Source organism: Sapajus apella, unplaced genomic scaffold, assembly GCF_009761245.1.
Source record: "Sapajus apella isolate SASKATOON/1434 unplaced genomic scaffold, GSC_monkey_1.0 scaffold189, whole genome shotgun sequence".
In the NCBI taxonomy this organism is placed as follows: Eukaryota; Metazoa; Chordata; class Mammalia; order Primates; family Cebidae; genus Sapajus; species Sapajus apella.
The window spans coordinates 676688-699747 of NW_022437129.1; the positions used below are offsets into that span (position 1 = coordinate 676688).

The 23060-nt window shown below is 46.5% G+C and overlaps 1 protein-coding gene and 1 pseudogene across 4 annotated transcripts in view; one reads left to right on the forward strand and one right to left on the reverse strand.

Moving 5' to 3' along the window:
* EPN2 (epsin 2) overlaps positions 1 to 23060 on the reverse strand; it is a 94951-nt gene that overhangs the window by 59571 nt on the left and 12320 nt on the right. The window lies entirely within an intron of this gene.
* Positions 16592 to 16992, forward strand: LOC116543538 (annotated as a pseudogene). Its single transcript, XR_004265607.1, has one exon. The product of XR_004265607.1 is annotated as a thioredoxin pseudogene (transcript).

Sequence of the window (23060 nt, forward strand, 5' to 3'; positions counted from 1 at the left end):
CCGAGGTCGCACCACTGCACTCCAGCTTGGGCAACAGAGGGAGACTCCATCTCAAAAAAAAAAAAAAAAGAATTCTGAAGAAAAACAAACATTTCAGACTTGACATCTAGATGGTAGAACAGGAAAAGGTAAATGGCTCATGTCCTCACTTGTCTCCCCTGGGACGTTCTTGTAAGGAAGGAAGATCCCTGCAGGTGTCAGTTAACCTACTGCCAGGGAGGAACCGGGAAGGGCTGACCGCATAGGAAGAACCCCCTAAGCTGGTCCACACCATCCTTCAGGGGAATAGGAGGTCCACCCTCAAGGAGCCACCTAGGCAGCTTCTCCCAGGATCTGAGAGCCACTGGAACAAACACAGCAGAGCTCAAATTAGATGTCACCTGGCCTCCTAGAACTTGACATATACTTAATTTTCTAAAAGCAGAAATCAAGTACCAAAACACACACAAGGAATTTAATTTCTTGCTATCAACATGCCCCTACCATTTAGTCTCTGGGAAGAGCAGCCTGTGGGTGCAGATTACATGAGCAGGTGCGGAAATGCAGTCATTTTTAAAGACTGTGTGAAGAAAACATGGAGTCTGGATATCTGGTTTGGGCAGTTCCTGCCAATCCAGGAAAACAGGGGTATGGCAAGGAGCTGCACCTCTCCTTCAGGCTAGAGGATCAAACACTGACTGCACAAAGGGCAGGCAGCAACGCTCCATAAAGGCAAGTGAGAACTCTTGAATGCTCCCCTACCTCTCCTATTCCTCAAAGCGGTCTCACAAACGACCAAATTATGAACAGCATTCTTTTAAAAATCATGCCAAAATGTAAATAACGTGGTGTGGTAGAGAGAGGAGATTGGAATCCAGGGACCAGGGCCAATACTGTGACCGGTCTGTGGCACCAAGAAGCCAGTACCCAGGTTCCTTGCTTCTAAAATGATGGGATTAAATCAGATGCTTGCCCCAAACCCTTCAGTCCCAAAGGCCCCCATTCTGACCAGTGGTTCAATTCCCTGCCATCTCCATGATGTCCTGAGGAACTCAAGCTTCTGATAACCCAGCCACAGGTCACCAACTGAGGGAGTGGAATTCCAGCCATAGCCAAGCAGCAGATGTTTTTGTTGGCCTGTGGAGCTTCGTGGTGGGCAGAAAAGTAGGGCTTCCCTTCAGCCTTTGGAAACGTGAAAAGCAGCCTTCAGAACCCTTCCCTCCTCTGAGGATGACGGCTGTGACCCTTAGGCAGAGATTCCCCACTTCTAACATACTGTGGCTCTGCTAGAGAAAACACTTGCTGATGGGAGACGACTAAGCCAACCAGACACGGCACGGAGAACAGGAGCCTTTGATGGCTATTCACCCCACCTCTCACGACAGGCCGAGCTATGGATTGCCATTTGATCGGTATAATCTTCCAGCTTGAGACATCTGAAAAACATGCAGAGCTGCATGGGAAAATCTACATTCCCATGATCTTGTGCTTAATTTAGACCTGGCTGGTGGCTGTGGTGGTGCTAACTGCTGGGCTGTCGCCATCTCAAGAGGAGCCTGCGACACTGTGGAAGTAAAGGAGGGGCAGTGGATCCCCTCAGGCAGGCCTTGCTGACTTTTGGTTTCAGGCACAGTAGTGACATAACTGTTTTCTCAAAGGGAGCTCCAGATGCTGGCCAAGGAACAGGTATTTTTACACTGTACACTTACAAGTGCAAGACCACAGCTTCGAGAAAACAGTGGTTTGCTCACCTCTGCCCTCCTGTGCCTTCAGGAGGTCACATCTGACTCTTCCAACAATAGCTTCGAGGAACAAGGCGGATTTCTGAGGGAGTTACTTGCAGGGACCTGGTGTTAGTGATGGCTGATGTCTGCTGAGCCTTGTCCAAGCAGCACTATGGGATGAGTGGTGAGCCAGGGCCATTGAGACCACAAGGGCAGGCTCACCACAGCTGACGCTCAAAGGATGAGCCCCTTCACCCCAAAGGTGGGCCCTGGGGCAGGGCAAGCCCTGAGGGTTAACCCTTTACGTGTCACCCACATGCTGCATTCTCATTTCCGGTCACTTTCCCTATGACCAGAACCAGCTCCTGCCTTGCAAGTATCTACCCACCTGCCATTCCTCCCACCCAGCATCCTTCCCATATCTGTCACTAGACTGGCTCCTCGTCACTTCCTCCTCAGAACCCATCAGGTACTCTCTATCAATGTCACCAGCTGTCATCTGGAACAGAGCCCCTCCTCTATCTGACATTTCTTATGTGCCTGTTTATCTGTTTCTCTCCTGCTCCCACACCACCCCTGAGAGCAGGGCTCAGCCTGTCTTTTTGCCACTGTCTAGAACAGTGCCTGGCACACAGTGAGCCCTCAACAAACATCTTCAATGCAACACAGAAGCAAAAAATACGAACACTGTTAAAGATACCCATTATCCCTCTACTCGGAGACTGCCAGAGTTCACACCTTGAGGCTGTTCTCCCAGTTCCTGTTTCCCTTTTGGTCTCCATCTCTTGAGATAAAGGGCAGCTGCTGTACATGTGCCTCACAATAAACTGCCTGGGAACAGGAACAGCCCTACCTGGTGCTTAACACATGCTCCACACGAACCAGCAACTGCCGAAGCCCAGGCACCACAGGGCCTGAGAAGCCACTCGATGCCCCTGACAGCTGGACTCAGGAGCGACACCAGCAGCCTGGGCAGCAGCCTAGGGCTGAAACATGCAGTTCTCACTCCAGCCACAGGGATTATGTCCCACCTTTCCAGCTGCATGGTCTGAGGCCAGGTGAGCTTCTCTGAGCTTCTATTTCCACACCTCTCAAATGGAGGTAACAGGTGCTGCTCAGCATGTTTGTGAGGGTTGGTGAGAGTAGGACTGGCAAATAAGAGGTGTCCAAATACCTCTCCCATGTCTTGCCAAGATGCACGTCTTGCCAAGGGAGAGGGACACTTCTCTGGTCTTTGCTTGTTGAGAGGTCGTCTCACTCTGTCACCCAGGGGCACAATCTTGGCTCACCGCAACCTCCATCTCTCAGGTTCAAGTGGTTTTCCTGCCTCAGTCTCCCGAGTGGCTGGGACTGCAGGCGCGTGCCACCATGCCCTGCTAATTTTTTGTATTCTCAGCAGAGACGGGGTTTCATCATGGTAGCCAGGATGGTCTTGATCTCCTGACCTCGTGATCCGCCCGCCTCTGCCTTCCATGGGCCACCACGCCCAGCCTACAGGGACATTTCTCAGCAGGTTCCTGAGGACAGCTCGACAGGAGATGAAAGCCCACAGAAGCATCCCCGTAAGAATATACTGGGTGGGAATCACCTACTAGCAGGGAGGGTGGTATTGTCCACAAGCATCTATCTCCAGACTACACACACAACTTGTTAAAAACCATCATCAATCTTGCCTGCTCTTTTCCTGAGACAAGGAAAGTCTCAGATGTGTTCTTTGATACTAGTAACAGAAAAGAATTAAAAGAGCCATAAGAAAGAGAAGGGGCTCTCTAAGCAGAGGCCAGTGAATACTAACTGAGCAGGTCACATTCGTCCACTGATTGAATCTTCATAACAATTCTACGGAGGAGTTATTCTTCTTATTCATATCTTACAGAGGAGGAAAGTGAGGCAAAAGAGAGACTAAGTAACTTACCCAAGGCTCCACTGCCAACAAGTGGTGAGACTAAGATTTGATCTCAGACTCTGACTTCTGCTCCCATCCTCTTAATCCCTATTCTTATTCACACTCTTTGTGGCTTTAGAGAAATTCACGGCTCAAAGTCCTAAGAACAAGGAATTTTCCTTTGCTGAACCTGCAGACCTAGAAAAGTCCCTCTTGTCTTGATGTTTGAGGCCAAAAGATGGCATGGAAACAACTGTTTTCCAACCTCATGTTCTGTGGCCATAACAGATCCTTTCCCCAGCCACTCACCAAGTCAAGCAGGCAGAAGCAAAGACGCTACGGCTAGAAGGGCCTTGGAAGTCACCCACATGCAGATGCCGGGACCCAGAGCTGTTCAGTGCTAAGCCAGGATCAGAACCTGGCATTCCCAGCACCCTTCAGTGCAGCCAGCAAAAGGGAAAAGGCTTTAATACTATTCAAAGAAAACTTTACCTTGAAATGTGGAAGGTTCTACACACCGGCAATACAACAGTGTCAGTCAGGATAGAGGTCCCAAAATAACAACAAAGAAACTCTAAAACTATTCTTAAAGACATGTTCTTTAGAACTCACATCCTTAGGAAATGATGCCTCTTTGGCTACTAACAGTGTTCTTCCCCTGAATCAGTCACACTGACTTTAATACCCTGAGAAATCTGCACTGTTCCTTTGAAATAGCTGTTGTCATCTGAAATACCACTCAGGAAAAAAAGTCTCTTCATGTTGAAAGGTAAACTTCCTTTTTTGGTGCAGAGTAAAAATATTACTTCCCTCTTTCCTTCTCTGCTGGAGACATTCCCAGTGTTTTATTTACTGTGCAACACTGACTGGATACATTAGGAGGAAATGTTCCTTCCTAACTCTTAAATGTCAGAGTCCACCCCACAGAAGGCATGAGCCAGCTCTAATGTTTTCTTGTTGTTCCTCTGTTTTCTTAAATATTTTCTTATGTAACATTAGGCAAATATAAAAGAATATGTGCAAACCACACGTGAGGACAAACAAAATGAGTCCCCATGACTCCATAGCCCCCTCAAAGCCTGGAACATGACCACCATGTCCAGCCACCTGGCTCCCCCTCACTTCCCTCTCCCCACCTCTTTGACCCCCCAAGGCAAACAGCCCTAGTACTGGGTTTTCAGTCCCTCACTTTTTAAAAAAGAACACACTTATATCACACACTAGTAAAACTGAACAGTATGCCACCTTCCCCAGCCCGCCTGTGGCATTCCATACTGCTTCTGGGTTCTCTCTGTTACTGTGCACAGCTGGCTGCCACTCACCCACTGTCACTGCTGTGTACCATGTGATCTTGCCAATATTTAACCGCGTGCCTACCCGTGTTCCTATCCATGGACATCTGCATTATCTCCAGATTTTTGCTACTGTGAAAAATGCTTCTACAGCCATGCATGTCTCTTAGGACACATGGGCGAGTTTTCTAGAATCTGTTCCTAGAACAGCTTGTTTATAGGATATACAAATTCTCTCTGCAGTGTATTTTTAAATATTTTTGCCTGATTTAAAACATCGTTTGGTCATTACAAAGATGTATTAAGGCCGGGTGCAGTGGCTCATGCCTATAATCCCAACACTTCTGGGAGTAGGAGACTAATCGCATGAGCCCAGGAGTTTGAGGCTGCAGTGAGCCATAATCATGCCACTATACTTCAGTCCGGACAACACAGCCAGACCCTGCCACAAAAAAAAAGGATGTATTCATACTTTAGTTGGCACAGGTTTGACAAGTATTTTTCACACACTCACTGTGTGTCCATATCCCCATGCCAGCAGCCACCGAGGTCTGGACAAGCACAGATGTGGTAACCAGTCTGGGCTGGGGGGGCAACAAAATGACTCCAAACTGGGTGCTCCAGGCAGCTCTTGAGAAGACGAGGACAGACTGGGGGACATCAAGGGCACTGTCATGAAGAACGAGAGGGATAAGCGTCTGAGTAAGGAACAGGCCTCTGCAGGCAGAGTGAGAACCCTCAGGGAGAGACACCTGCCACTAAGGTAGCTGGGAACGCAGAGGCTGCGGCAGGCTGAGGCTGCACCAACAAGGCCTCCCTAGGCACACGAGAGATCTGCACTTGCCAACATGGGTTGTTCACCTTCGAGATTTTTGCCATTTCCTCTGGAGAGTAACAATGACTAACATAGAGCATCCACTATGTGCAGGCACTGTCCCAGGAATTATCCCATTCATTCCTTACTATAAAAGCTGCTCTACTGTTTGCTTCATATTTTTCTTCATATCCAATTTACTTTTAAATTAAAATACTCATGTTAAGTAACATATAAAATGAAGTATTACTGCTATGGCATATGGGGGGATCTTTTTGTTTTGTTTATATTGAGATACAATTCACATAGATCAAATTCACTATTTTAAAGTATACAATTCAGTGCAGTTTTTTTAACATATTCACAATGTTGTGCAATCATCACTATAATTCCAAAACATTTTCAACACCCCAAAAATAAGCCCCACATCCATTAGTAGCCACCACCCATGTCCTCACTCCCAGCCCGTTAACCAAAAAATCTACTCTCTATGGATTTGCCTACTCTTGACATTTCATATAAATGAAGTCATATAATATGTGAGCTTCTTTCACTTATATGAAAGATTCAATGTTTTCAAGGTTAATCCATGTTGCATTATGCACCAATATTCTATGACTTTTTATGGCTAAATAATATTGCATTGTATAGATGGACCACATTTTGTTTATGCATTCATTAGTTGATGGACATTCGGGTTGTTTCTAGTTTTTGTGGCTATCATGCCATGAAGAATATTCATATATTCATATTCATAATGCTGATATGAACATCTATGCACAAATGTTTGTGTGGACATGTTTTCAGTTCTCCTGGGTATATATTGAGGAATGAAACTGCTGGGTCATATGGTAACTATACGTTTTAATTTTTCAGGACCTACCAAAATACTATGGCATTTCTAAGACAAAGATTAAAACTAAGAACATTCAATTGTTTACCACTTAAAATTATTTTGGGAAATACTGGGGAAGGCGAAGCTACTAGGTTGATTTTTGATTTCTGTTTGGAGAAGGGAACTCACGTTGTCAGGATGGTACTTCTGAATTTTGATCAAGCAGCAATGGGAGAAAGGATTGGGGCAGAGGCGGGAGGAGTAAGACAGAAAGATGACTGAGAAGCCACACAGGCAGGATGAGTCCAGAGCCTGAATCCGGCAGCAGGGGAATGGGAAAGGCAGACTATGGACATAAACAGAAGTGGGAACATGAACCCTGACAACCAAATGTCAGTGTGGGTGGGGTAGAAGGGGCAGAATAGCCAGGAGGACAGAGGCACCTTTAACAGAAAGAGAAAGTGGAGAGGTTCCCGATGAAGGCAGGAGGCAGCATACTTAGTTTTATTTCAAACAAGCATGACTGGAGGTGCTGGCGGGACAAGCCTGGAGAATGAAAACAGCCAAGTGGCAGCTGGCGCCTAGGATCAGGGCACAGGAGGGGCACTGTGTCCAACATGTTCATCTCAGAGGAATGTGTGAGAGGCCCCAGGGAGAAAGAGAGCAGAGGAAGATGCGGACAAGAATGCAATTAAGGAGGCAAACAGCCATCGGCGAAGTCCAAGAAAGGGCCAAGAGCAGGGTGGAGACACAAGAGAACCACCCAGTCAGTGCCAGAGAAGCAGAGAACGGAGAGGTCATGATTTTCTGCGCCATGTAGAGCAGTGCATTCTCCTTCTAATGACCACCAACAAACAGTTCAGACACCTTTGTGTGAGACCATATGTAACTTCCTAGACATTTTTTTTTCTGACACAGGGTCTCACTGTCACCCAAGATGGAGTATAGCAGCACAATCATAGCTGACTGCAGCCTGGACCTCCCAGGCACAAGTGATTCTCTTGCCTCACCCTCCTAAATAGCTGAGGCTACAGGTGTGCACCACCAAGCCCTGCTAATTATTTTTTTTTTTTTTTAGAGATGGGGTCTCCCTATGTTGGCCAGGCTGGTCTTGAACTCCTTGGCTCGAACAATCCTCCTGTCTCAACCTCCCAAAGTGCTGAGATTGTATAAGCCACCACAACTGGTCACTAGACCTTCTTGGTCACTGGTACACACCTCTGCACCATGCCGCCTTCCCCTCCAGTTTCAGGACAAAATTGAACCCATCATCCCCAGCCCCACACCTGCCCCCTTCCCCTTCCCTCCAGGGATGCTCTGCCCAGGATCCACCACCTGCTGCTCAGCTGACTGAGCCAGAGGCCTTGGAGCTCGCTTAGGCTTCCGGCTTTCCCTCTACCCTCCCTTCTTCCTCCCACGACCTCTGGACTGCAGGCTCTCAAGGGACAGAGACCCCGACTGTCTCCTTGCTGCTGCATGCTGGGCCTGGCACGGTGCCTGGCACACATCTGCTGCAGGAATGAATGACTCCACAGGGCACCGAGTCCGGCCCCACCTGCTCACACACTCCCCCTTCCTCCCTCCCTTCCTCCAAGCTCTCTGATTCTCTCTACACCCTTACTAAACCACAAATATGCACTCACTGAACATAAAACATGGCCTATCAATACTGGTAACAGTTTTAAAATAACTATTTGGCAAATGAAAAGATCACTGCTCTACCCAGCACCTTTTAGTCACCTTGCTGAACCTCAGTTTAGTTTCCTCATTTGTAAAATAGAAATGGTAGCCTTCGAAGATCAGCAAGATCAGGAACATTAGCGAGCTGTGGGAAATCAGGCTGCATCTTCTGCTTCTCCTACAGGTTTCCCCATGTGCCTCACAGGCTTTTTTCATGGGCCCTCTTCAGGGCCCACTGGTCCCTTGACCACACCTCTCCCAAAGAAAAGCAAAAATGGGAACAAGCTGACATCCCAACAGGAGGGGAATTTTTGAGTCTACTGCGCACTAAATTTAACAGCATAAACAAACTGGAGTTCGCATACCATATAATTTTTTTAATTCCTAAAAGATTAGAAGTATGCTACTAAATGTCAAAACACAAAAACCAAAAGGAAATCAAAGTTGTTATTTTCCTTTTAGTTTTATCTCCATTGGCCAAATGCTTTTTCTTCAAGCAATGTTTACACTGCCATTGTCTTGCTTTGTTTAGAAAAATAATAATAAAGGGGCTCGTTTCCAGCACTGACAGCTGAGTGCATGTGCAGATCTGCCCAGTGGCTCCTATACTCAGAAACTGCTCTACTTTAGAACTTTGGGCCGAGAGACCGAGGAAGAACTGTTAACTTGCCCTCAGAATATACACTGGCTACATCTGTGTCCCTAACCCGCCTCCTCGCTCCAGCCCCTGCTTTCCTTCAGCCACCACAGGGATAATGAGGCCAAGGGAACAGGGATGTTCTTCAGCACATTTATGCTTCACAAGGAAAACATAAACCCAAGGCCTAAAGAAGGTCAGTTGTGGTCACTCAGTGACTGCAGGCTCAGCTACCGCTGGTCAAATGCACCAAGGTGACAGCTGTAATTTACTGAGTGCCTACCATGTGCCAGGCACTGACCCAGGGGTTTCATGGCACTGATCTTGCTGCATTCTTGCAAGGGAGGCAGCGCACAAGAGAGTAACGTACAGCAAGTCACAGAGCTGGGATAAAGCTCTGGGCCACAACACCTCCTGTGAAACTCAGAAGTGCCCAATCCTAAACCTCTGTTCTATTTAGTATTACTTCTCTGTGGTTGCCCTTCTCTGTTTCAATATCATCATATCCATCTAAGACACTCCTTGGAAGATGTGAGGGTTTTTCCACCAACCACCTTTCAAGGCCAACCCACATAATTTCTATCCTGGAACTCCCTCTTTATTAATGAACGCTTTCCAGAGTGACCTGTCCAAACAAAACCACTCTCCTGGGCCCTAGGAATGTCTATTTATCTTCTCTTCTATAGTACTGATTCTAGTCACCAAGTATTTCCAGTTCAGCCACTTCTGGATCTATAACAGAAGTACATTTTCCCAGTCCTCTGAAGTCAGCCAAGACACTGCAGTAAGATGAGACAGAAATGATGTGTGTCACTCTCTGCTGAACAGTAAAAGGCAGGTGTCACATTCCCTGTGGTGCTGACAGTGGGTGCCTATATCAGGACGGAGCCTCCTTATCTAGCCTGAGACAGGAAAGCATGTCTACACAAGGACTCATGTACCATGTTCGCAGCTGTGTTACTCTAGACTGCCAAAGACTGGAGACAACTTTGTCCAATTGATGAATGAATAAACAACATGTGATCTATCTACACAATGGAATATTATTCAGCCTTAAAAAGGAAGCTCTGGTCCGTTCTACTACATGGATGAATCTTGACAACATTACACTGAATGCAAGAAGCCAAACACAAAAGCGGACATACTGTATAACTCCACATTTATGTGGAATGTCCAGAGCAGGCAAATCCATAGATACAGAAAGCAGACTGATAGTTGCCAGGGACTGGAGGGAGTGGGAGGGAAAATGATCGCTTAATGGGTACAGGGTTGCTTTTGGTGGTAATAAAATGTTCTAAAAGAAGACTATGCTGATGGTGAACTTTATTGCATAGCAAATAAATTATGTATCAATAAAACTTGTTTTATTCACCAGGCGCGTCGGCTCATGTCTGTAATCCCAGCACTCTGGGAGGCCGAGGCAGGCGGATCATGAGGTCAAGAGATCGAGACTATCCTGGCCAACATGGTGAAACCCCATCTCTACTAAAATTACAAAAATTAGCTGGGCATGGTGGCATGTGCCTATAGTCCCAGCTTCTCAGGAGGCTGAGGCAGGAGAATTGCTTAAATCCAGGAGGCAGATGTTGCAGTGAGCCGAGATCGAGCCACTGCACTCCAGCCTGGCGCCTGGCAACGGAGCGAGACTCCATCTGAAAAAAAAAAAAAAAACTTGTTTTGTTTTTTTTGAGACAGAGTTTCGCTCTTGTTGCCCAGGCTGGAGTGCAATGACATGATCTCAGCTCACCGCAACCCTCTGACTCCAGGTTCAAATTATTCTTCTGCCTCAGCGTCCCAAGTAGCTGGGATTACAGGCATGCACCACCACGCCCAGCTTATTTTGTATTTTTGGTAGAGACAGGGTTTCTCCACATTTGTCAGACTGGTCTCAAACTCTCGACCTCAGGTGACCCGCACACCTTGACCTCCCAAAGTGCTGGGATTACAAGCATGAGCCACCACTCCGGCCCCTTTTTTGTTTGTTTGTTTTTGAGATGGAGTCTCTCTCTGTCACCCAGGCTGGAGTGTAGTGGTGAGATCTCAGCTCACTGCAACTCCACCTCCTGGGATCAAGCAATTTTCCTTCCTCAGCCTCCCAAGTAGCTGGGACTACAGGCACATGCCACCACGCTGGGCTAATTTTTGTATTTTTAGTAGAGATGGGGTTTCGCCATGTTGGCCAGGCTGGTCTCCAACTCCTAACCTCAAGGGATCTACCCGCCTCAGCCTCCCGAAGTGCTGGGATTACAGGCGTAAGCCAGTGAGCTCAGCCAATAAAACTGTTAACAAAACAAAATAAAACAAAAAAAGAAAGCTTGTGCCACCATCATCCTGGCATCATGAACGACTATGATGAATCAAGTCTGACCACGTACACTGGACACACAGCACGAAAAAGAAACGAGCCTCTGCTGTTAGGCCACTGAGGTGAGAGTGGCTGGCTGCTCTCACATCATGTAGCCCATCCTGATACAATTCAAACACATTCATACTCCCATAACTTCATACCAAAAATGTGTCTCATGCCAATTAACTTAAATCCTGGAAGGAAGCCAAAGGTGTAATTCTATCCCAATAGAGACCAGGCTCTGTCCCAAAGCCACTGTCTGGATCTTGAAACACAAGGAGATGGGGCAGAGGGAAGGGGAGGAATGGAATTATTTAAAGACTCTGCCTAGATCAGGATAATTCCTACCCTGAAAAAAATTTATAACTCATAAGTCAATGAACTAACCCTCCAAAAATATAAAAAACAGCTCATGGAAATTGAGAAAAAAAACAATAACCCAAGAGAAAAATCAAAGAACAGAAAACTATAAATGGTCCTTAAACACATGACAACATGATCAGTTCCGCTTCAGAAAAATATAAATTAAAACTATATTGAGATATTATTTACAAAGGTCAGGCTGGCAAAACTCCAAGCATTTGACTAAACTTTCTGTTGGCAAGGCCGTGGGAAATCAGGCATCAACACTGCCGGTAGGAGCGCAACATGGGACAACCTCTGTAGAGGGCAACTGGGCAAAAGCTGTCAAAATTACAACTGTGTTTCCCCTTTGATTCAGCAATGTGCTTGCAGGATGCCACCCTGCAGGACGACTCCAATGTGGGAAATGACATGCAGTGAGACAACTATTGCCGGCATGTCATGAAATGGCAAGCTGGAAACGGCCAGGCCCCGTTCCTCGGGGTGAGCATTCAAATAGGGACGACTTCACAATACAACACAGCTGAAAGAGAGAATGGCAAGGATTCTCCATGCACTGACACGGAAAAATCTCAGGATAAATTTAAAAAATAAGCATAAGGTGCAAAACAGTATACACAGAATGCTATCTTTCATTTACCGAAAAGAAAGAAATAACATACAATTTATGTTTGTTGTACTTGCATTAAGAAAAACTAGAATGGGGCCGAGCACGGTGGCTCACGCCTGTAATCCCAGCACTTTGGGAGGCCGAGGCGGGTGGATCACGAGGTCAAGAGATCAAGACCATCCTGGCCAACATGGTGAAACCCCATCTCTACTAAAAATACAAGAATTAGCTGGGCATGGTGGCACATGCCTGTAATCCCAGCTACTCAGGAGGCTGAGACAGGAGAATCGCTTCAACCTGGGAGGCAGAGGTTGCAATAAGCGGAGATCATGCCCCTCACTGTACTCTCTTCCAGGCCCCTCCAGCTTCATACCTGGAAGGCTGCAAATGGCCTTCAATGCTTCCCCCACTGTCCATGTTCCCATCCAGCCTGCTATCCACTCTGGTCGGGGTTTCCTTCCTCCTGGCCCTCTCCCGTGGGCTGCCCAAAGCATCATGCACAAACCCAGCACACCCCTGAGCAGATCTGTGTCCCTCCCATCATAAGGTGGCAGATTCAAGGAGGGAAGAACCAGAGCTCCTGGCATCCACTTGTACAGCAAGCCTTTTCTTCAGCTCCCGCCCTCCTGCTACCTGCCAGGCATTGGGCTGGCGGTGAAGGATGGAGGCCAATCAGACATGGTCCCCATCTGCAAAGTGCTCCAGCGACACAGTCCACAGGGAGCGTGGAAACAGATGATAATCCTATCATGGAAGTCTAAAGGGCACAGGACAGCAGACTGAGCTTTTAGGCCAGCCATGGAGCGTGCAAGGGGGCAGATGAGGTGGATATGCAACAGGCAAAGCACATTCCAAGCAAAATGAGGAAAAGCAAGTGAAGAAAGGCCACAGGCCAAAGCAGGAAGGTGGAATGTCCATGATGAAGTCAATCCCTTCCTCTGGGCATTTAGGAGGGAGGGGTCACTCTCTCAAGGCCCATCTGTGAACAAAGTCCCACCCACCTTGCTCCAGGCACCCTTAGCCTTTTCCCTGAAACCGGTCAAGCGTGGCCTTCATTTAATCAGGGAACAGGGAGAGTGTAAAAGAGAAAAACACAAAAGCTGCAAGCAAAGATGAAAAGTTTTGATCCCCTAAAGGGAAGAGATTCGTCAGTCAGGGAATTTCCCTCTAAAAAGACTCAACTCTCAAAAGATGCCAGATCAATGAGCTACAACTCTCACATTTGATGAAAAAGCAGCAAAACCATGTTTCCCTATCACCTACCAAAGGAGAAAAATCTGAAGCTAGTGGATCCAAATTGTATTTCCACAAGCCTTACAGGGCAGTTTTCAAAAATGACAAATTTCCAAGATCTTGATTAAGCAGCCACTATGTTATAGAATGTTTTTCTTCTAAGGCAGGTAACACTTGTTTCTCTGTTCCAAATTCTAAACTGATTTTTTTTCTTCCAAATGGAAAAAAAAAATTCCTTCACAGTAGCCTTTAAATTTCTATTAAATGGATTTCCCTAATATCCACCAGTTGTTAATATGATGTGGCACACACATGCAGACTTCCGATGTGTACTGAGCCACATACGTGGCAGGCCCTCATCTAGACTCACTGACACAGCAGTCCTACCCCGTGGCTGCAGTCCTGTGGGAAGACTGGGGTTGGCTCTGCGACCAGTCAGGTGGGCCCAACACTGCTGGGCAGAGATCCAGGGACCTTTCCCTTATGGGAACCCTGCTCACAGGGACTCACAAACCACGCTGTCTACATGCAGTGTCAATGCCAAGGGCACCCAGAAGAAAACTACTAGACACTGGCATGTCATGGGTCACCTTGAAGTGACCTGTCTGACCCCACAGCCTAGACTAGCTCTCTAAGTTAAACTGCAGTTAGCTGCTAAGACTCAGGCAAACATATTTCCTGAGGAACTGGCCTGTTTTCCCTTCTGAAAATTCCTGAAAAGAGAGGCAATAAACTGTGTGGAAAGAATATACTAACACCCACTGCCAATTTCCCATTGTCAACCCAACCCAATGTCACCAAAGAGAGAAGAACACACTCAGAAACAACCAAACAGCTGCCAGCAGGAATGCAACTCTCACCCAACAGAAGAGTCTTAAAAGACAGAATCAAAGCACGCTGGAATTGGGAAGGACCTGGAGACTATTTAGTTCCACTCTCTCATGTAGGGGAGACTGAAGCCCAGAGAACATTAAGTGTCTCTGCCCCATTCTGGAAGTCTCTGAAGTGCACTCAGGACTAGCAATCTTTGGTCCCATTATTTGGCCCTGAAATCATCTTCTCCACCAGGCCAGTTTCTCGCCACACTGTCTCAGCATCAGAACCAGCACCAGCACCAGCACCAGCAGTCACCTGAGTCAGTGTTTATTCCTCTTCCCTTACCCACACCTAACTGGTTAACACGCCCTATCGCCGGGTGCAGTGGCTCCTGCCTGTAATCCCAGCACTCTGGGAGGCCGAGGCAGGCAGATCACCTGAGGTCAGGAGTTTGAGACCAGCTTGGCCAACATGGCGAAAACCTGTCTCTACTAAAAATACAAAAATTAGCTGGGTACAGTTGCGGGTGCCTATAATCCCAACTATTCAGGAGGCTGAGGCAGGAGAATTGCTTAAACCTGGGTGGCAGAGGTTGCAGTGAGCCAAGATCATGCCACTGCACTCCAGGCGACAGAGCCAGACTCAGTCTCAACAACAACAACATACCCTATTAGTCCAACAAAGCCTCTCCCCTACCAAACAGCTCCCTCCTGGCCTCCCAAAGCTTCTGACGGATTGCAGACACCTACCACCTGGAGCATGGGAGACCAGGACCAAAAGCTTCCTTGAATACAAAACAAATCACAGTGGGCAGCTGACCTCTTCCCAGCATAGCCAGTCAAGGGAAAGCTCTCAGCCATCCCATGATGGTTACAGAAACCATAAAGACCCCTGAGTACTAAACAAACACAATCTACTTAGAGAAAATAAAGCAGGCCGGGCGTGGTGGCTCACCTGTAATCCCAGCACTTTGGGAGGCCAAGGCAGGTGGATTACCTGAGGTCACGAGTTAGAGACCAGCCTGGCCAACATGCCAAAACCCTGTCTCTACTAAAAATACAAAAATCAGCCAGGCATGGTGGCACGTTCCTATAGTTTCAGCTACTCAGGAGGTAGAGGCAGGAGAATCACTTGAACCTGAGAGGCAGCAACTTCAATGAGCCATTGCACTCCAGCCTGGGCAACAGAGTGAGACCCCCGTGTCAAAAAAAAAAAAGAGAGAAAATATTAACAGTGATAACAGACCAAACTAGGACTTAACCGATAGGTTCTAAGGCTATAGGTCAGGTTCTAGTTTGTTCCTTCCTACTTAGGCATACTTTCCAAATCTTCTCTGATGACCATTAAAACAGGCATCCTAAACAATCTCCATGGGACCTGGTACAAAAAATAAATGCACCCTGCAAACACCATCTTGCATATAGCCTGTTTTGGTAGACCTGACTTTTATACAATCTTTGAAAACTACTGATTATCAGGGGGCGAACAAGGGAGAAAAAGCAAGATTTCTGTTCAAAGACAAAATAGCTAAAGGAAAATCTAGGGTGTTTTTTTTTTTTTGAGGGGGAAGGGAGAAATTAGGGTTCAGTTTGTTTAAAGAAACATTTCACATTATACAGTAAATGGTATTAAGCATAAATCAGGCTCCAAGTGTGGGACTTGGGTCCTGAATGGCCCAGAAGACCCTGTGACAAAGCTGTGCCACCATTAGACAGGCCCATGGACTTCACAGCTAAATTTTAAGTTGCTCCTGCCCACCCTGGACCAGGAGCTGAGCCTCTCTCCTGTGGTTCTAGATAAGGAGAGGAGCCCCTCAGAGCTTTCCCACTGGGTGCCACCAGCCGAAAACCACTGGAAGCTATATAATCCCCTTTATGATGCTTCTCTGAGCTCATACCACTGGCCTTTGGTTCCGCTATCCTCCCAGACTCCACCCTTTTTGATTACTTATCCCTGTCCTGATGCTAATAAGACATCAAATGGCCTAAAGCAGTAGTTCTCAAACCCCACCACACATTCAAATCTTTAATTTTTTTTTTCTTTTTTTTTTTTTTTTTTTGAGAAAGAGTCCTGCTGTGTAGCCCATGCTGGTCTCAAACTTCCGGGATCAAGCAATTCTCCCATCTCAGCCTCCTGAGTAACTGGCATAATGGGTATAGGCCATCACATCCAGTTTTTAGAGAACTCTGGAAACATTTTTGCTCAGGCCCCATCCCAGAACAATGAAAACAGGAGGGATTGGGTATGGTGGCTCAGATCTGTCACACCAACAATTTGGGAGGCCGAGACAGAAGCATTGCTTAAAGCTAGGAGCTCAAGATCAGCCTGAGTAACAAAATGAGACTCTGTCTCTAAAAATAAATAAATGATGAACTCGGTTCGGTGCTTTGGATCCGTTTCCATCGGTCTTAACAGCTGCTCGTCAGACCCTAGCAGCCAAGATGGTCAAGCAGATCGACAGCAAGGATGCTTTTCAGGAAGCCTTGGATGCCGCAGATGTGGATGACTGTCAGGATGTTGCTTCAGAGTGTGAAGTCAAATGCATGCCAACATTCCAGTTTTTTAAGAAGGGACAAAAGGTGGGTGAATTTTCTGGAGCCAATAAGGAAAAGCTTGAAGCCACCATTAATGAATTAGTCTAGTCATGTTTTCTGAAAACATAACCAGCAGTGGCTATTTAAAACTTGTCTTTTTTTTAATTTACAAAAAATGTAAAGTATAAAGACTATAAATCCAATTGCCATCTGGGTGACAATAAATCATTAATTCTCACACTTAAAAAATAAATAAATAAATAAATAAATAAATGATTAGCCGCATGTGGTTGAACATACCTGTAATCCCAACTACTCAGGAGGCTGAGGAGGGAGGATTGTTTAAGTCCAGGAGCTGGTGGCTGCAGTGAGCTATGAGCAAGCCACCACATTCCAGCTGGTCAACAGAGCAAGACTCTGTCTCAAAAAAAAAAAATCAATCCAATCAAGGTAAAAGAAGGGGTGGGGGCCAAGCACTTGCACTTAAAAAAAAAAAAAAACTCTCCCCAGAGGATGCTGATTAAAGTACAGTCAAAGTTGAGAATCACTGGCTTAAAGAAATCCAAAGAAAGAAAGGGAAAAAAAAACAAGTAAATGAAGAAACTCAAGCAATAAATAAGGAAACAAGGGGTGGAGGCGTTGAGCCAGAAGACCAGGTTAGAACCCAAAGTGCAGGTCACACTACAGCAGGGAAATGATGGCTCTGAACTGAGCTTCCTGGTAGCCAGAGAATTCACACTGTCCACAAGATAAAAAAACAAACCAGATTCACTAGAGACGATTCTCCTTGTCCTGGGCCTGAGATAAATGCCTCCCTCGAACCCTCCACAAGAGGACATACGCCATGATGCAGCGGAGTATGAGCCCCAACGCTGCGACCATAACCACCAAAGACGTGGCAAAGGCCACTTCTTATTGCATCTCTCAAAGCACAGTTCCACAGAAGTAGCCCTTGAGAAGGGTGCCCACCAGTCAGTACTTGGCTACTCAGTAGGGGCTGCCCTCTCTCTAACTCTTAGCTGGAAACATACTCTTAACTGGAACCAGTCCCCTGCACGTAAAACACACTACCAAATCCACTTCATCTTCCATACTGACAACGATGCAGTCAGGACAATGCAAACATAAGACAAAGGCACAGACTCTTTTCCTGTGTCACTGAGGTTAATAAAGGCACTGACTTGGTATCCAGGAAAACAAGCTCCTCTGTTAATGACTCCCATGAAAACAGAAGTCTGTCCCTGTAACTCAGGAGTAGGGCAAAGTCCCAGAGACTGCTGATCACCCACCTCCATTCCAGTGCTCAGAAAGGCCACTGCTCATCCTCATACCTGCAGCAGTGTTGCCCATCAGACTAGCAGTCTGTTAAGCAGGCTTAATGGTCACCAGAAACAATCAGAAGAGGCCTCTGAGTACCTTACGTACTAACATTATATGCAGTACAGTTTTTGTTATGTTTATTTATTTATTTATTTTGAGACAATCTCACTCTGTCGTCCAGGCTGGAATGCAGTGGTGGCATCTCAGGTCACTGCAGCCTCTGCCTCCTGGGTTCAAGGGATTCTCCTGCCTTAGCCTCCCAAGTAACTGGGATTACAAGAGTGCACCGCCACGCCCACCAAATTTTTTAATTTTTAGTAGAGACAGGGCTTTACCAGGTTGGCTAGGCTGGTCTCAAACTCCTGACATCAAGTGATCCACCCACTTCGGCCTCCCAAAGTGCTGGGATTACAGGCATGAACTCTGTTATGTTTACTATATTTCAGTTGTAAGTTCTCGTTCTCTCTCTCTCTCTCTCTTTCTGATAAGAGTCTTGCTGTCACCCAGGATGGAGTACAGTGGCACAATCTTGGCTCACTGCTACCTCTGCCTCCCGGTGCAGGTGATCCTCCTGCCTCAGTCTCCCAAGTAGCTGGGACCACAGGGATACACTAACATACCTGGCTAATTTTTGTATTTTTAGTAGAGACAGGGTATGTTGGCAAGGCTGGTCTCAAACTCCTGACCTCAACTGATCCTGCCTCAGCCTCCCAAAGTGCAGGGATTACATGTATGAGCCACTATGACTGACTGTTATAAATTCTTTCAAAATGTGTTTATTGCAATAAAGAGAGTCAAGAGTAAATCACTCTCTTTCCTTCTCACATGTGACATTTTCTTTTTGATCCAGGAAGCATATCACCACATTTCAAATTAAGCAATGACAAGTTAAATTAAAATGGCAACTACTGGCCAGGCACAGTGGCTCACACCTGTAATCCCAGCATTGTGGGAGGCTGAGGCAGGGAGATCACCTGAACCTAGAAGTTCAAGACCAGCCTGGGCAACACTGAAACACTGTCTCTCCAAAAATACAACAATTAGCCAGGCCTGCAGCCCCAGCTACGCAGGAGGCTGAGGTGAGAGGATCATCTGAGCTCAGGAAGTCAAGGCTGCAATAAGCCATGGTCACACCACTGCACTCCTGCCTGATGACAGAGTGAGACCCTGTCTCAAAACAAAAAAGAAAAGCAACTATTCACAATAGTCAAAGGTGGAAACAACCTGAGTGTCCACCAGTAAATAAACTGTGGTATATCCATACAATAGAATATTATTGGTCATAAAAATAAATCAAGTGTAGATAGATACTAAAACTTGGATGAACTTGGAAAACATGCTAGGTGAAGGAAGCCAATACAAAAAGTCAGATATAGCATAACTGCATTTATATGAAATGTCCAGAATGGTAAAACCCCATGGAGAGGGAGAAGGTTAATGGATACCAAGGGCTGCAGAAATTGAGGAGTGACTACCTAATGAGTGTGCATTTTCTCTTGGAGTGATGAAAACGTTCTGAAACTAGACAGTGGTGATGGTTGCACAACACTATAAATGTACCACATGCCACAGAATTGTTCACTTTTAAATCCTTAACATGGTGGGTGGGCACAGTGGCTCCCGCCTACAATCCCAGAACTTTGGGAGGCCAGACAGGCAGATCTCTTCCACTCAGGAGTTCAAGACCAGGCTAGAGCTGGGCAACATGGTGAAACCCCATCTCTACAAAAAATACAAAAAATTAGCCAGCAATGGTGACACACACCTGTAGCCCCAGCTACTCAGGAGGCTGAGGTGGGAGGATGGCTTGAGCCCAAGAGGCGGAGGTTGCAGTGAGCAGAGATCATGCCACTGTACTCCAGCCTGGGTGCCAAAGCAAGACCCTGTCTCAGTCAATCAATAAATCAGTCAAGCTTTTGTGTAAATATAATTATTCCACAACTGAAAAAAATCAGCTTCAAACACAGAAATACGAGAATCAGAATTAGGAGGGCTGGTGGTCATTCTTCACTTAAAAATAAGTTTATAAAGAGTCCACTCTTTGTTAGAGAGACATATATTGAAGCATTTGCCAATAAAGTGAATCCTAGGATTTGCTTTAAAATCATCCGAGGTAGGGGGAGCCTAGAATTAAAACTGTTGAAGCTAAGTGATGGGAGTTCACTAAATTATTTTTCTGTTTAAAATCCTCCATAATGAAAGGTTTCATTTTGTTTTTAAGTACGTTTCCAAAGATCTTTAACATATTAATATACTCTGTAGATAAAATAACAGCTGCCCTTAAGCTGTCAAACTCTGGTGGCTCAACCAGTCATGTTCCACCCTGAGCCCAACAGTGCGGACTCACTTAGTGCAGGCCCCTCCAAAGGCCTCACAGAAAATAATCAGAGCCCCAGTTCAGATCACCAGGCAGCAGTGCAGGAAGCTGTGTGGCCTAATCTCTCACACTACAAATCACTACAGGTTGAGTAACCCTAATGTGAAAATCCAAAATCCAAAATGTTCCAAAATCAGAAACTTCTTGAGCAGCAACATGATGCCACAAGTGGAAAACTCCACACCTGACTTCATGCAACAGGTGACAATCAAAATGCAATCAAACTTTTGTTTTGTACATAAACTTACTTAAAATGTTATATAAAATTATCTTCAAAAAAAAAAAATTAGCCGGGTGTGGTAGCACGAGCCTGTAGTCCCAGCTACTCGGGACGCTGAGGCAGGGGAATAGCTTGAACCCCGGAGGCGGAGGTTGCAGCTAGCCAAGATGGCGCCACCACACCAGCCTGGCAACAGAGTAAGACTCCGTCTCAAAAAAAAAAAAAAAATTATCTTCAAGCTGTGTAGGGTATATACAAAACATAAATGAATTTCATGTTTTGACTCAGGTTCCATCCCCAGGATATCTCATTATGCATATGTAAACACTCCAAAATCTAAAACATTTCTAGTCCCAAGCAGTTCAGACAAGGGATACTCAACCTATAATACCCAGGCCTCCAAGTTGCCTGCTCAAAATTCAACTACCTGGCCAGGTGCAGTAGCTCACACCTGTAATCTCAGGACTTTGGGAGGCCAAGGTGGCAGATCGCCTGAGGTCAGGAGTTTGAAACCAGCCTGGCCAACTTGGTGAAACCCTGTCTCTACTAAAAATGCTGGGGGTCCAGGTGATGTCTGCAAACTCTGGGGTTTTCCACTGAAATGCTTTTAACAGAGCCCCACAAACACATAATGCAAACAGAACTCACCTCCAGGTTTGGGGACTGAAGGAAGCAAGATCCTGCCTCTCCAGATGCAGTAAGAGGCTGACACTGTGATTGCCTATCCACCTCTTTCCCCTATCCCTCTTCTAGAACTAGATCTATGGCCCCACGGCATTCCCAATGTCTAGGAGTGCAGAGCACACAGATGTTCAACTACATTCTTGTTGTGTGATCCTGGCTTTAATGGATATTGCTCTAAAGGTACATTATAAAGACTTGTTTTTCACAAACACCAATGCAAGACATAAAAGGGAAGATATCAGAATGTACTAGTGTTGGGTGCCAGAAAAGGAGGGGACAAGAGACAAGGAATCATGGCACAAACAATCCCACCTAAAATAGCACCAGAGGTGCCGTGGAATGTAGAGCCCTGGAGGTCAGGGGGAGGGGTGCATAGAGGAGAGACAGTATGTGCCCCAGGCAGAGGCAGAAGAGGCTTTGGGGAAAGGGTATAGAGGCAGTAAGCGGGGGTGGAGGTGTAGGGGGGCAAAGAGCAGAGCATGAACAGAGAGGCAGACAAACTCAGCCACCCTGCATTGGGGATTCTGCCTTGACTGGACTCTGCTTAAGCCCCTGTGTCCCCAGAGCAGGGACCAAACAACCAGGAGAAATGAGGCAGGCACCATGGGGAGGGCGGAGGACTGTGCAGAAAACTGGCACCCACAAGCCCTAACTAGAGACACTGGCTCTGACCCACTGTTGCCAGGCAACAGTACAGGCCCCAGGCTGCCAAGTGTTCTGATTTGTCAATGAAGCTACAAGACTAGAAGGCTATGTAAGATCTCCTGATTTTCATGTTGGCAACTATGATCAGCAAAGAGTGGCCTCCCAAAGATACCCACATCTTAATCCCAGAACCTGTGAATATGTTAGGTTTTGTGGCAAAGGAGAATTAAGGTAGCAGTTGGAATTTAAGTTTCTAGGCAGGGCACAGGGGTTCATGCCTGTAATCCCAGCACTTTGGCAGGCCGAGACAGGCAGATCAGTTGAGGTCAGGAGCTCAAGACCAGCCTAGCCAACATGGTAAAAACCCCATCTCTACTAAAAATACAAAAATTAGCTGGGCATGGTGGCACACGCCTGTAATCCCAGCTACTCAGGAGGCTGAGGCATGAGAATCCCTTGAACCCAGGAGGCAGAGGTTGCAGTGAGCCAAGACGGTGCACTCCAGCCTCGGTGACAGAGCGAGATTCCATCTCAAAAAAAAAAAAAAAAAGAGAATCCTGGATTATTCAGTGTGCCCAATGTAATCACAAGGATCCTTAAAAGTGGAAATGGGAGGCAGAAGAGTCAGGGTCAGAGGGAAACCATGTGGGAAAGACTGGAAAGCCACAGCTGGCTTTAGCTGGGGCAGGGGGCGGGGGGGTGTTTGGGGAGAGATAGGGGAGAAATGCCAGATATAGGTGAAGGGGAAGAAGGCAGCAAATCACGCTGCCATGTGTGTGCCTATGCAACAATCTTGCATATTCTTCACATGTGCCCCAAGACCTAAAATCAATTAAAAATAATAATAATAATAATGGCAGGAGCACGAGCCAAGGAACACAGAAGGCCTCAAGAAGCTAGAAAAGCAGGGAAACGGGTTCTCCCCTAGAGCCGCCAACAGGAGCCAGCCCAAACTACACCACGATCTCAGCCCACTGAAGACGACGACCTGTGTTGGACTTCCTGCCTATACAACTGTGTTGTTTTAAGTCACTGCATTTGTGGCAATTGGTCACAGCAGCCACA